This window comes from Spodoptera frugiperda, chromosome 10 (genome assembly GCF_023101765.2).
Source record: "Spodoptera frugiperda isolate SF20-4 chromosome 10, AGI-APGP_CSIRO_Sfru_2.0, whole genome shotgun sequence".
NCBI lineage: Eukaryota > Metazoa > Arthropoda > Insecta > Lepidoptera > Noctuidae > Spodoptera > Spodoptera frugiperda.
In genome coordinates, this window is record NC_064221.1 from 9,371,920 (window position 1) to 9,387,283 (window position 15,364).

Genomic DNA, 15,364 nt, shown 5'->3' on the forward strand with positions numbered 1-15,364 from the left:
GTAATTAAAATAAGTTTGTAGCATTGTTTTTAAGATAAAAAAAGTAACCGTTTATTTATCAATATATTATCAGAATGTCAGAGGTATAAAAACCAAGACTCTCGATATTTATAATACAGTTTTAACTAATAACTACGATATTATATGTTTATCTGAGACGTGGCTGGACGATACTATTTTATCTTCTGAGCTATTTGATGATAGATATTGTGTTTTACGTGGAGATCGGGATGTTAAATTTCGGGCTCGGTACAATAAGAGCCATGGTGGAGGTGTACTGGTTGCTTATTCAAAAAAACTACAAATTTCATGTAGAAGGGACTGGGAGTCTGAATGTTTGGAAGATCTGTGGTTGCAAGTCAATGTGAGTGAATCTCTTACTATTAGCTTATGTGTTGCATACCTCCCTGATTATTTGCCTACTAATACTGTAAAAGAATTTTTGAAAGGCTGTAACGACAGGCTCAATAATACATCAAAACACTTGACCTGTATTGTGGGCGATTTTAATTTGGGGAACATAGTCTGGTCAGCTGAAACGGGTTATCCTCTGGGTTATAACTGCGAGAAGTCAAAATCTATATATGATCTGTTTCAGTTGCATACAATACGACAATTGAATAGCAACACAAACCAAAATAACCGGATTCTTGACTTGGTAATTACAGACGGAGCAGATGTGACTTCGGTTACTCCTACTATCCCTATTAGTCGTCTTGACATTCATCACCCGCCCTTTGAAATAATATTGCGAACTAGTTGTTCCAATATCTTACCTAATTGTTCCGTAAAAAAATTATGTTATCGTAAAACTGACTTCGATAGTTGCAGGCGAGAGATCGAGCAAATAGACTGGGATCAGTTCGCCTCAAAAATGGAATGCAATGAGTTTGTGCAATTTTTTTACAATAACCTTTACACAATTATTGAAAAGTTTACTCCAAAGTCTAAAGTCTCAAACAATAGTTATCCAGCATGGTTCTCTAAAAATCTCATAAAATTATTAGCATCAAAGTTCAAAGCTCATAATAGATTTAAGCGATACGGAAATCCTAGAGATTATGACATGTTTTCGATGCTTAGAGCTAGAGCCAAGTTGCTTGCTTATCAGTGCTTTAAAACATATGTTGAGCGGATTGAAGAGGATCTTATGGATAACATAAAAGCTTTTTGGCGCTACACTAAGAGCAAACGCGTGACCAATACCATTCCTAATCGTGTGTTTTATCATGATAGGATCGGTACCTCAGGTAATGACATTGTCAACCTTTATGCAAGTTGCTTTTCTTCAGTTTATTGCTCTGGCACCAGTAACAGTTACCAACCTGACTTTCCATCTTCAAGCATTTCGATTGCTGATTTGCACATATCTAAAAGTGATTTGTTGAATAAGCTTAAGCAAATCGATGTCTGTAAAAACGGTGGCTATGATGGGATTCCCCCAATATTCATCAGTATGTGTGCTGCTGCTTTGGTTACTCCACTCTATCTAATTTTCAATAAGTCATTACAAGAAGGCACTTTCCCTGAATTATGGAAGATATCAAAAGTTACTCCGATATACAAATCGGGTGCTAAAGATGATGTCTCAAACTACCGTCCTATTTGTGTTCTTAACTGTTTCGCTAAAATATTTGAAAGTTTTATTTATAAGCACATATATTACCACTTTAAAAGCGAGTTAAGTCCAAAACAACATGGATTTGTTACAGGAAAATCTACAAACTCGAACCTCTTATATTACACTAACTATATATGTGAATCTTTCAACTGTAAAAAGCAAGTTGATTCGGTGTATACAGATTTTTCCAAAGCTTTTGACCGTGTAGATCATTTGGCTTTACTTGCGAAAGCTCAGAGTATAGGAATTCATGGAAATCTGTATAGATGGCTAAAGTCCTACTTACTAAATCGCTCACAGTTGGTCACACTGAGTGGTTATGATTCTATTCCATACTTAGCAACATCAGGCGTTCCTCAGGGATCAAATTTGGGTCCTCTTTTATTTTTAATATTTGTGAATGATTTGTTAAATATTATTAAATGTGATTGTTTAGCATATGCTGATGATATTAAGATTTTCAGGCAAATATCTGATCGTAGTGACTGTGATATTCTCCAAACTGATATTGATACCATTGTCGACTGGTGTGATAGAAATTTTATGTCATTAAATATAAAAAAATGTCAGGTCATAACATTTACAAAAAAGAAAACGAATTTAATACATTATGATTACCAAATTAAGGGAACCAATATTGATAGAGTTACAGTGGTTCGTGACTTGGGTGTGATGTTTGATTCCTCTCTTTCTTTTAGACCTCATTACGATCATATATGCAGTAAAGCTAACCGTATGCTGTCTTTTGTACTTCGAACAGCAAAACCCTTCAGACAAACTAAATCCCTGATAATTCTATACTGCTCTCTGGTGAGAAGTGTAGTGGAATACTGTTCATCTGTGTGGTCGCCAATTTATAAAACTCATATAGATAGAATAGAGGCAATACAAAGACGATTTGTGAGAGCTCTATGCTCAAAGCTTGGGCTAAGACGTAAAATACTCGAATATGTTGACCGTCTTCAGAAATTCTCTCTGGCAACTTTGGAACGTAGAAGATGGATGAGTGACTTGTGCACCTTGCATAAAATTGTACAGTGTTCTATAGATGCTCAACTCATTGAACACTTAGATATAAAAATACCAACCCGATCTGTACGTGTTCCACAATTATTTAGTATTCCCTCAACCAATAATAACGTATCTCAGAATAATCCTCTTCACAGAATGTGTAAAAGTTATAACGCTATTTGTTCGCACGTTGATATTTTTCACGACAAATTGAATGCGTTCAAAACTTTTTTGTTGCGTCACAACGTAACATAGGTAATACCTTGTTGTTAAGCACCTAATTCCCTTGATTGTTTTTTGCATCTTTGCTTATGTTTATATTTAGTTAGTTTAGGTACCTTTATTATCTTGGGTACCTACCTTATTTCATCTTTGCAAAATCCGAAGCATTGTTTATTGTGAAAGTTGTGTACATTTGTAATTGGATGTCAGATTCACTCAATGTTTAATATTAAGGCTATTATTTTATACTTTATTGATCTGTTGTCTGTATCTGTACCTTTTTTAATAAAATAAAATAAAAATAAAATTAGTACGAGTTGGCTTTACGATTAAAGTAATCGAAACGAGAGCGTGTTCAGCAATCTGATTGGTCAGCTCGTATAAACCAACCAATCACAGCGCCAAACGCACTCTCGTTTATTACTATGTCCGCCGACATAGTCTAGACTAGTTTCCAACCTAGATGTAGATTTTTTCGGTTTTTCAAGTAGCAGTACGTAGAGTAGCACGGAGTCTGGAAATGTGCCCGGTATATGGCAATAGGCTCACCACCACCTGTTACATGGGACTTACAACATAAAATGTGTACCTCTGCCTACCCCTTCGGCAATACATGGCGTGACGATATACAAAAAAAATAGATTATAGAATACAGAACCTTACCCAAACTTTACCTACCATTGTCACATATGACCCTTTAACCAAAGACCATCTATTTATCACAGATCACAGAGAATTTCACGAAAAATATGAAGGAAGAAAGAGAAAAAGAAAATAATGATAATAATATAATTCACCATGCGCCATGCTCCATCGATCTTAATGACAAATTACAGTTGTATTCCACATTAATCATAGGTGAGGTGGCATTACTTATAAGGACCATTATTTATAAGGACCATCCATAATATCGGCATCCGAGGAAATCCCATGAGAGACTGATTTTCTTTTTATGGTATAAGCCGGTAAACGAGCAGATGGATTACATGATGGTAAGCTATTGAAGCGACCCATGGACACCTGAAACACCAGAGGCGTTACAACTGCGTTGCCGGCCTTTTGGGGGTTAGGAATTTAAGGGATTTAGTCGGGGATTGGGAAGGGGGGTAATTGGGCCTCTGGTAACCTCACTCACACAACGAAACACAACGCAAGCGTTGTTTCACATCGGAGTCTCTTCTCGCACGGAGAAGGCTTGAGCATTAATCACCACGCTTGCTCAATGTGGATAGGCGTTTTCAAACTTATAATTGGAAATTATATGCCCAGGTTTCCTCACCGTTTATCAGTGGTGTCTAAATAATATAAACTTAACTTATCTTTATATAGATTTTTGAAATATATAACAAATATGTATGAATAAAATAACCCTAAACCTTTAAAAAAAATAAGACAAGTATCATAGCACCTGACTGTCAATAACAATGAAATAAAAGTCTTATATAAAAGCTCATACGGTTCAATTTCCAAATCCAACCTTTCTAAGATATTTATCGGCCTAAAATATCCTTCTAGAAAATTTTTAAGGAAGATTTTTCTCAACATTTTTTTTCCGTTTTTAATAAAATATTAGACACTTTACGAGGATAAGGGTGTCGAGGAATATTATTCGTAGAAATTGGGCAACATGGATGGAAATTATAAAAATGAGGTTTCGAACCTAAGGCTTTATTTGGAACGTGATCTTATATCCTGGTTGAATATGAAACTAGGAACAAGCATTAGGAAAAGGGCTGCTTTCTTGAAAATGTCGGTATATGTGCTATCACCAAGCCAAATATCCCGGGTCGGGCGAAGTATTACAGGGCTTTTTTCGGTTTTTCGAAAATTTCTCAGTGGTAGCACGGAGTCTGGAAATGTGCCCGGTATATGGCAATAGGCTCACCGCCTATTACATGGGACTTACAACATAAATTGTGAAAAGTGGGTGTACACAGTGGCATTACGTGCCATAATGTGCACCTCTGCCTACCCTTTAGGGATTAAAGGCGTGACGATATGATTGATTGATGACCAAGCCAACTACGAAGTATGGGGTAAAATGTCTTATAAAAGAGAACCGATCGACAGACTGCACGGTTGATGCGGTGGCTGGACAACGGGCTGCCGTGGAACGTAGAACTGGGCCCTTAGACAAAGTAACATCGCTTGGTAACGAAACGATATCTAAAATCGTCATCGTCTCAACGATAACGACAAATATTTCTTAGCCAAAGTAACATCGCGATCGTTATCGTTGTGTCGAATCGATTATTCGCTAAAAAGCAAAAATATTGTTTATGGTAACGAAAATTTAGCTGTCAGTGTCACTCAAGAAGTTCAAATCGGATTATTCCCGCGAGTTATTACTGTTTTCGAATTTTACTGATAAGAATAAGTGAGTTGTTGGCGATCGCCGTACTTCGTGAGGGTGATGTTATCACAGTCAGCGACGTTGGAGTGCTGGGTGACGTCACGGGATCGGCACGGTGCCGGTGGTCGCCGCGCCGGTGGGCTTCAAGTGGTTGTGCTGCAATGTCCTTAGCCCAGACGTAAATATCCGAAAACTGCTGGGCTCAAGTGCTTCCCAAGAGAAATATGACTTTATTAGTTCAATTTCGAACTAGCCCTCGCATACGACAGTCCACGTTATTTCTAGTAAGTAATATAGTCTTTGTTTTAAGTAAAGTCGTTTTACTTGAGTGAAATCATAGAAATATAGAGTTGCTAAAGTATTGTAAATTATAATAAAAACAAAACTTTATACTAGTAAGTGAATAGAGTATTATTATTCTAAATTGTTGTTTATATTAAGTTTTAATTATCATTAACTTTGATATTAAGTTTTAGTCTTAATGATAATCAATATAGACTCATTTTTATAAATTACTGGTGTTCTAATCTATTATAATTTTTAGTGATAGTGATGAAACATGGAATCAAGAGTGCGAACAAGTTCCCAACAATTGTCAATGCTGCTTGAGGATATGGCAAAGTAAGTAAATCCCAGTTGTATTCACTAGTATGTAATGTACGAATGACGCAATCTTAACAATGAAGTACTTATACTGAATCTTTGTTTGTTTATGTTACAGTAATGGTGACCCGGCGAGGCCTCTTGCTGCATCACTAGGTTGGGTACGGTCAGACCGACTGTGGACTGAACTGACAAACATATTGAATGCTGTTGGTGGTGGTGGCAGCAAGACTACAGACAAGTGATAAAAAGTAAGGATCTAATGAAAATTTTTGGAAAGACTGGTGTGATGGTAGAACGGCTAGCAAGCTATTTTCTAAAGGGTTTTGGATAAGTGGACACATAATAATAATTTTCTCTGTTATAACTGGACTGGGGACTTTTTATAATTATAATGATGATGATCAATCTCTGACACCCATAGTAAGAAAGAAACAAGAAATGTTTATTGGCATATACCATAAAACATTTGCTTTCTTAGTTGTAAGTTTTCTTTTAAGCAAATATGTAAAAGAAAACTTACACTAAACTTACATTAAACTCCTTACTACAAAAATTCAAACAAGTACATATAATAGTATAGTACAAGCTATACTTTGGTGTCCAAACCCGCATGTTATTGTTATTTTTCAAAAGTTCATGCCAAATTGGCTTTTTAATCTCATTTACACTTATAACATATACATATATATTATACTTATAACTATGGACAAGACTATAGAAAAACTAGGATTTAATGTAAGTACTAGGTATACACCTTCAAGGGATCTGCTCAAAAATGAGCTACTTAATTGTCTCTAGTAGGTAGATGGCAAATAAATAAATCGAAATGTTTTATAAAGTATTCTTAATAACATTAGTCAACCAAGTAACTTCACTTACATGAAAGACACCATTTAATTTTTTGATAAATTTGTTTTTAACTTGGTTAATCTGGTTATGAATTATTATTTATAAATATTACCTATTATATAAATTATGCATTAGTATTTATAAAAAATCTTATACATAAATATTTAATATAAATAATATTTTTCCATCCATCAGGCGTGGTTCGCGGTTGAGATCGCCAGCGACACCGCAGTCTGCTGTTTCTCCCGACCGTTTGAGCGACCTCCTTCGAGACAGCGGCAAGCGAGTAGCTAAAAAGCTAAGAGCACACAGCACCTGAAAATTATACAGATAAATACAGATTTAGATAATGTGGTTTTATTTTTACTTACCTCTACAGCAGTTAATAAAGTATTGTGTCGTACCACAATATTTTTGTTATATAGTACCTATAATATATAAAACTAACCAGAAGAATAATGCTTTAACTCAAGTTATTAGGATCAATAACCAACAACATAAGCATCTGGTTGCCTGCAATACATATAATTATATTGTTTAATTAATGTAAAATTTCTTACCTTTAGTTCCAGGGGAATTTCAGTAGAACCTTTTAATCGTGCATGAGCTTCTAGGTCCTTGCATAATTTCCTAAATGCTCTTTTATTAAGTCTGAAATGTTAGATGAAAAACAATTCAGGCATTTCTTCAATTGTTTCCAATAGCCGTCGCTGATTTATCGGTTTTGACGTCTCTCCCAGGCGTTCTCATTGTGCACAGCCCACAATAAACGAAGAGAATGCATTTTATAAATTATTTAACCTGCAGTAATGCCTCTAACATAAAATAAATACTCAAGAGTATGTCATCAACCAAGGTCAAAAATCAGCTGTAGAATGAAATCCGGCCATATTGTTTCGGTATTAGTCGATAACTACAACGTTTTAGCGTTCGTTTCGTTATCCTTAATGACGATCACGATCGAGGCGAAGACGAACACTGAAAGTGCTGCTTGTCTACGCATTTGTATGGAGTAAACACGATAACGTTCGTGAACGTTGTCGTTACTTTATGGTTTCGTTATGAAATGTTACATTGTCTACCAAATTGCGATAACGATGTCGATTGACCACGTGACTTAACGCAGCTCCATACATTTTAGACTTTTCTAACTTCGTTATCGTTTTTAAATTGTTACTTTGTCTAAGGCCCCTGGTTCGATTCCCGCAAAGAGCAACTCTTTGATAAATGATAATGAGAAATGATATTTATTTTGCAAATACATAGGTTACAATGTAACTCTTTTACACGTCAATCTCTTAAATAACTAGATGAGGCCGGCATTTCCTATCGGACTACTCTGAGAAGAAATGCCGAAACAAACTCAGAGGTCATAGTCTTTTTTAAAGTCCAGACAAAATCAATTAAAGATGTCTAAGATTTGTGTGATCCACAAATTGTTGTTTCGGGTCAGTCATGTGTATGTAAACTTGCATGTTTTGTAAACCCACGGCACAGGAGAAAACTCTAGTGTGGGGCAACGATGTAAAAAAATATCTACTCTTAAAATCTAATTACTTTTTGTCTTCATTTACAGAGAGAACGGTCACCCATCCATTAGACGACCTCATCAACTCTACCTGTCTAGTACCCTTCTTGGGTTATTATCTGTTTAAGCGTGCTTTTCCACCAGAGATGTGCTATGTAGCTATGCTACTAAGATATTTTAGTTAAACTGTGAAACTACGTGACCGTTTCCACTGATACTAAGCCATGTAGCTGTACGAGGAAGATGCACAGCTCGAGTATGTGGATTTTTTTCTTTGTACCACACTAGGATTTTCTCGTGTGTCGTGGGTGTGTTTACAAACATACAATTTCACATACACATGACACCCAGACCCGAAACAACAATTTGTGGATCACACAAAGAGTGCGGGTGCCGTGCGGGAATCGAACCCGCTACCCGTTGCGCAGCAGCCAGTTGCCCAGCCACCGTACTAACCGGGCAGTCATAATATTGAAAGAAGGAAAGCAAACCATACCAAACATCCATAGCACGCATCTTTCCATATAAAAAATACAACTTAGCTGAGGCCGTTTCCAACAATACACATAGCTAGTACCAATAAATATGATTGGTGGAAGTCAAACGCATTCACAGCAACGTAGCATAGCACATCTCTAGTGGAAAAGCATCCTAAGACTACTATGTAAATCTAGATGGAGGGTTAATGCCTAAATGTCGACACTTTTACGCCTTAATAGATACTTAATGGCTTAAGATTCTTAGAAAGTATTATGCAAATGTATTTTAGGTCTAGGTCTTAAGATTTAGTCAGTAAAATCACTACACAACGTATTTAAGAAAAGCCTAAGGCACGGGTTCATTGGACCATAGCAAATTAGAGTAGACTCTCGTTATATCAAACTGACCAATCACTGATTCCCCAACAACCCTTAAATTCCTAACCCCAAAAGGCCGGCAACGCACTTGTAACGCCTCTGGTGTTTCAGGTGTCCATGGGCGATGGCGATTACTTACCATCAGGTGATCCGTCTGCTCGTTTACTGGCTTGTACTATAAAAAATATTAAATTCGTTCGAAATTTGGACGATATCTAGAGAGATCAACGAGATTGCTTTACTAAGTTTTTTTTTTTAATTAGAAGAAAAGACTAGACGTTTCTTGTTTTCAATTGTTATTTAATAGTTATTTTAAAAAAAATATCTTGTGCCGTCAACTTTGTCCGCGTAACTTTAGGTAACATTTTTTTGTTCCAATTTCCGAGAAAAAGAAATGCCTATCTTATAGACTAATAAGTTTTTCCTAATTTATTCAAATATTAAAATTATTTGCAAAAAAGAACACAAATCAGTCCAATCTCGCGAGATTTACATTCTCTATAACTTTTCGACACAGCGTTGAAAATAATATCTTACGAGTATAATTATAAATCTTTCAAACTACTATTTAAGATATAAGCTACAATACACGAGGCACGGAAACTTATAGACATAGGTAGTCTAGCGTTAATTTATACATACATAAAACAGTCGTAATGTTTGTCTGTTAAATTGATAGTGCCTCGCGAGCTTGAGACGTATTTTCATAAACAATAGAATATGTTTTGTTTTGTCTGTGTGTATGTCTGTTATCATTATATGTGTATATCATTTTAGGTTACAGTCTTATCATTAGTTTATTTAAGGTAACTAACTTACTAAAAGTTATGTGGTTTGTTTATAAAAGGGAACTGTCATAAGTCATTTTTATCAGATCTCTCGCTCACATGTATGCGAGTTGTGCGGGATAGTCACATTCCTATGACGTGAGAGTTCGCACGTTTGTAATGGCCACACTATAGGTAGAAATAGGAAATTTCAATAAAGTTGCTATCGATTTTTTACCAGTTATGTCATTAGTCCCACGTAATAATTATGTATAAATAATTTCGAACTATGTATACTAAATTGATAGAGTATCTAAATTGTTAAAAGACTAGGAAATCAAACTCAAGATCCATTTGTCTATAGCGTGCTTATTTACTAGTAATTCAACAACGATACAGTTACACACAATAATTAAAAGAAAATATATCTATGACTCTGAAATCAGAACTGAGACCACTCAGCCAGAAATTCTATTTAACACCAAACTGAATCTCCCACAAAAAAAGCAAGTAAAACCACAGCAAAAACCTAACTAATGGCAAACCCCATACCATACTAAGTACCCATACGTTTAATACATATTCATGAACATTTAGCTTTGTGTTTAAGCTCATCCACTGAATATCTATCGTCGCACCGACATTATTGAGATGCCGAGCCGTACAAACAAGATTTTACTACATAATCAAAATTTGTGTTAGGAAATAATCATAGCTGCTTAGATTTAAGTATAGTAATGGGTATTTAGTATCTTGTATGAGAAATTGACTATGTAACAGTGAATTTTTATATGGATTATATACCAAAAAGCTCTACAGTATGTATTTATAGTGGACTGACAATTGACAATATCGCGCAGAAAATCGAACTCAGTGGCGTGATTTTTTTTTGTGGGGATATTAGCATACAATGACTTCTCCCGCCTTGGATGAGGCGAGAGGGAGTGTCAGCCTCTTACTGACTAAAAACCACACCGTTCCTACTCCTACTTTTCGAACTGGAGCCTCGGTAAACCGCTAAGAAATCCGTAGCTTCGGATCAGCATCAGCCCTAATGGGCCATGGATAACATTACCTTACAACCTTACTGCTAGGTGGATTGACGATATCCGCTGTGTGGTTTAATGCGAAGAGCAGAAGACTAGACGATGTTCGTCCAAGAATGGATGGAAACGAGATCGTGTTGATGAAGAAACATACTTCAGATGATGAGCCACCAATGAGAATCGCTCTAGAATAGGTTTTTATTCAATAATGGTACCTTGTTAGTCGAGTCATCGCCATCTTAAGTCTAAATTAACTTCTATACTTATATCCTTTCCTTAATAAGACACACTACGACTTATGACGTTATAAAACTTTCAAAAGACGTATCTTAATCTTTTTTAATTTGACTCTTTATTTAAGAACATTCTCTGGCGACCTCCTAAGTAAAAGCGGAGATAATCCTAGGAAAACTATTTCATTTTCTTTTGAGAAAATATGATGAATTCTGTTTTAAAGGTTAATAAGTTAGGAGTGGATTTTGTGGTTAAGTTTTAAGACGTAGTATAAAAGTGTCTCATGTATTATGACTTATTAGCTCTTACCCGCTTAGCCATGCTTCGGCACGAATGCACGCTTCTGATGTTTCGAGTGTTCATGGGTGGAGGCCATTGCTTACCATCAGATGACTCTTCTGCTTGTTTAACGGCTTATACCATAAAAAAACCGAGATTTTTCCTGTGTGGTCACAGGGAAAGTAGCCTTTATTGCACTATTCCAAACTACACGGTTGGCTTAATAAGTCCTGTGCAACGTAAATAGTTTAAGTACGTTGTATTTTAATGTTAGTACCTAACTTAAAAAAAAAGGTACCTAACTAAAAATATATTTTTATGAAACTACTTAGCTACTACCTAAATAAAACCTAGACCATTTTCAAACATGATGTATTAGACAGACTTAGCTAAGCTAATTACCTAGTCAAAATCTAGCCCTCACATTGCGTGTTACTTACTTAATTGTATTGTACATGTGACCTATCAAAAATGTTACAGGTACATGTAATTTATTATTTTTTGCTACTTTTTTTGGCATATTTCACCCTGTTACATACCTAGGTATAGTTGTAATTGATATACGAATTTGAACATGTTATTTTTATTTTAAAACTAAATATAATGTAGCTTAGCGGTATGCTTTAATTCTCGATGGGACATTCGGATGTAGGGAATGCAAATCTCGCGAGATTGGGGCCCGAACTTGGGGACCGAGATTAATCTCGTTAAAAATTTACGAAATCTTGCAAAATTAACAAGTATTTCCTAATCGTAGGTAAAATTTTCTAACATTGCATTTACATTCCCATGCAATTGATATACCTATTCCTATTTGCATATACCAAGCGCAATGCCTGACACTCATTTTTCTTATTTCATTTCGTGTGGGGAAAATTATCCAATGACTTCGCCCGCCCTGGACGAGGTGTGAGGGAGTGTCAGACTCTTACTAAAACCAACGTAATCTTGCTACGAATCGGTAATGCGGTAACTTATTATGCTATACGTGGAACGATACATACCTTCCTAACTAGAATAGTGAACGCCCGAGCTTTGAATCAATTTGTTCACCATCCTGGCCTCACAAAGAGATTTGCATCGAAGCAAGTCTTCATTAATAAGTTAAACGTTTTACAGTTAGTTTAATATAATTAAATCAGTCTGTACAACTAACTACATATGGTAATTGCATTTGGAACATGCTTTGAATTAGCATTTTATGAGGACTAGAATTCTAGGAGTGGTATTTAATGAATATATTTGTTTTGTGATTATATGACAAACAATCTAAGAGCTCTATGAGTTTTTCTGAAGAATTTCGAAATGAGATGATCCAAAGTCAAAGTCAAAGCATTTATTTCAATTAATTCCTAAATTAGCCACTTTTGAAACGTCAAATTGAATTGTCCGTCAGTCTGTCTGTCAGTGAAGCTAGGTGCAAATTCAACTGAGAACCGAAGTGATCTACAATGGTGTTATGTTATGATTAGCAAAATGAAGTGGAGACCATTTTCAAGTGGCACTAACTACCGCGTCTAACCTAATTATAATAAAAAAAACAAAATCTTAAACAAAATCTAATAGATTCCTATGGTTTTTTTTGGAGATTGCTACTTCTGACTTCTTGCGTACCTACTTATTTCCCAAAAAAATGCGAAAAAAATTTAAAAATTAAGTATAATCGTCAAATTATAAAGAATGAAGGTACGTAGATATGTTTTGGGACATTTTATGGTATTGAAATGTCAAAATTATTTATTTAAATACTGTAGAAAACTACCCTATTCACAGTTACAGAAAAGCCTAGCTGATAAACTACGACCTCAGATGTGACGGTCTATTAATGTTACTATTTTGTAAAATAATTTTAATTGTGCATGAAGACACTGGCAATAGTCAACACTTTTCACATTCTATTTACAAATATTTTGGCCAATTAAAAAAGTAATACCTAAAAAGTATAAATAAGAGGCTTGTAATAAAAAATAAAAAGTTGCCAGTTAAGAAAAAGTTGTTGAAACAGTTTAGTTAGTAAGCAATTAATATTCATAATTATTGTTTATACTGAGGGCAATTAAATGTTGCTTAAGTACTCATTTATTAAGCTTTTTGTTGAAAGAAAAGTAATTATATAAAATTAAATACTTTTTTTAGTATCTAGCAAAAAAGTACATACATACTACTTTTACTTTCATTTAAAAGACGAAATGTTTTCTTTACTAAAATAATTTAGTCTGTAGAACTACGGACAACCTAGAGGGTTTACCGGAGCACCGGTTCGAAAAGCAGGAGTAGGAATGGGGCGGACTACCTAGCGAGTTTACGGGGGCTCCGGTTCGAAAAGCAGGAGTAGGAACGGGGTGGTATTTGTCAGTAAAAGTCTGACATCGCCTCGCCCAAGGCGAGAGAAGTCATTGGATGATTTTCCCAACTCAATAAAAAGTGCGAATAATATAAGTAGAATAGACCTCCTCTCGCCTCCTCAGTATTACATTTATCTTACATACCCTAATGACCAAAAAAACTTCAAGATCAAAAAGGTTAATTGATATACATTAAACGCTTTGACCTTATAGCTAAATGAACACAACAAATGGGCTCTTTTTTCCACCTCCAGATTACCACTATCCTTTCACGTTTATAAACCTTTTATCTGCCAAACTACCTATACCATTATGGCATTATACTCCTCAATTATTCAACTATAGCCTTTGTCGGATGTTTCCGACATCAGACAGGTACGGGACGAGCCTAATTTAAGTGATGACCAACACTTTTTGCTGCTAAGTAGGTATATGGAGTCGGCAATTTTGTTGATTTCGCAGCTGTTAGGGTTAGGTATGTAAGGTGTTTATAGATATCTTATGTTGTGTTCATTCTGGAGAGAATAAAAGACGCGAGACTCGTGAAACTCTTGTTTTACCATATTATGCTCAACTCAACAGCCTATTATTGGCTACTGCTGGCCAAAGCCTCTTCACGCATGAAGAAGGTTTTAATCACTACGCTTGGTCTATGCCGTTTTTTTCTTCACCGCCTGTCAGTGGTGTCTAAGTAATCTTAGAAAATGCATATAACTTGTAAAACGTCACATAGGGGCCGGAGCGATGTCGCTGCGTCGTTTTACATAGAAATATCTATGGCATGTCACACGCTCCAGCGCCGCGCCAGACTTGCAACTACCTAGACGAGTGTAATTGAATTATTTGTGTACGTATTATTTTCATGGGAAATGTGATTGACTTGACTGAAATGTACAATAGTAAAAACAAGTTAGAATTTAGTATAAAAAAGTAAATCTCCATTGTAAACTCTCCCTTATAAATCATAGCAAAGCTTACTAAACATACGGTCAAGGTCAATTTAGGGGCAGCCATTTTGAGATAGATATCCAATATAATAAAACAGAAGGTTGATCGTTCCCATCAGTGTGGCGGACCACTATCTATATCGGCGAATAATGAAACAATCTCTTTTATAGCATGGGTCGAAACTTGATGGAATACTTACTTGCTACTAGGTAGAAAAAATGTTAGATTGGTGACGATCAAAGTCAAAGCATTCTTTTTTTTGCCCCGAAGGTATAGGCAGAGTCAACGCATTTATTTAAATTATCATTAATTAAGCGCTTTAGAAACGAAAAACGTCAACGTCGTTTTTTTGCAATCTTATATAGGTCATAGGTCAGTACACCTGAAACGACTACATACATTGCAAACTATATACGAAACTTTAATAATTATGCCATCCTAGGAGAACTTGCAAAAATGATGAGCCAAAAAAACAGTTCGTCGGAACTCTACTTTCACACACCAAACGTGCCACAGAAGGTTGTGAGATAAATTACATTCTATACTTCGAGAACCGTTTGTTCCTATAATCATTACTTGATAAAATATGTTTAAGTTACAACAATCCAAATAATAATTAAAACAAAACGAAACTAAAAAAAAAATACCCTAAAAAGAGTAAAAAATAAACTTGGGAGATATCAGAATTATTTCCTAGC

The 15,364-nt window shown here is 35.5% G+C and overlaps 2 long non-coding RNA genes across 2 annotated transcripts; one reads left to right on the forward strand and one right to left on the reverse strand.

Annotated features, from left to right (window-relative positions):
- Positions 1 to 4,978: 4,978 nt before the first annotated feature.
- LOC118278283 (uncharacterized) lies at positions 4,979 to 6,989 on the forward strand. Its single transcript, XR_007705706.1, has 4 exons — positions 4,979 to 5,491; positions 5,752 to 5,828; positions 5,929 to 6,061; positions 6,858 to 6,989. It is a non-coding gene; the product is annotated as an uncharacterized LOC118278283 (long non-coding RNA).
- On the reverse strand, positions 6,235 to 7,856 carry LOC126911158 (uncharacterized). The gene is made up of 2 exons (XR_007705707.1): positions 7,223 to 7,856; positions 6,235 to 6,977 (listed from the first exon to the last, which is right to left on the reverse strand). It is a non-coding gene; the product is annotated as an uncharacterized LOC126911158 (long non-coding RNA).
- Between the last annotated feature and the right edge of the window lie 7,508 nt (positions 7,857 to 15,364).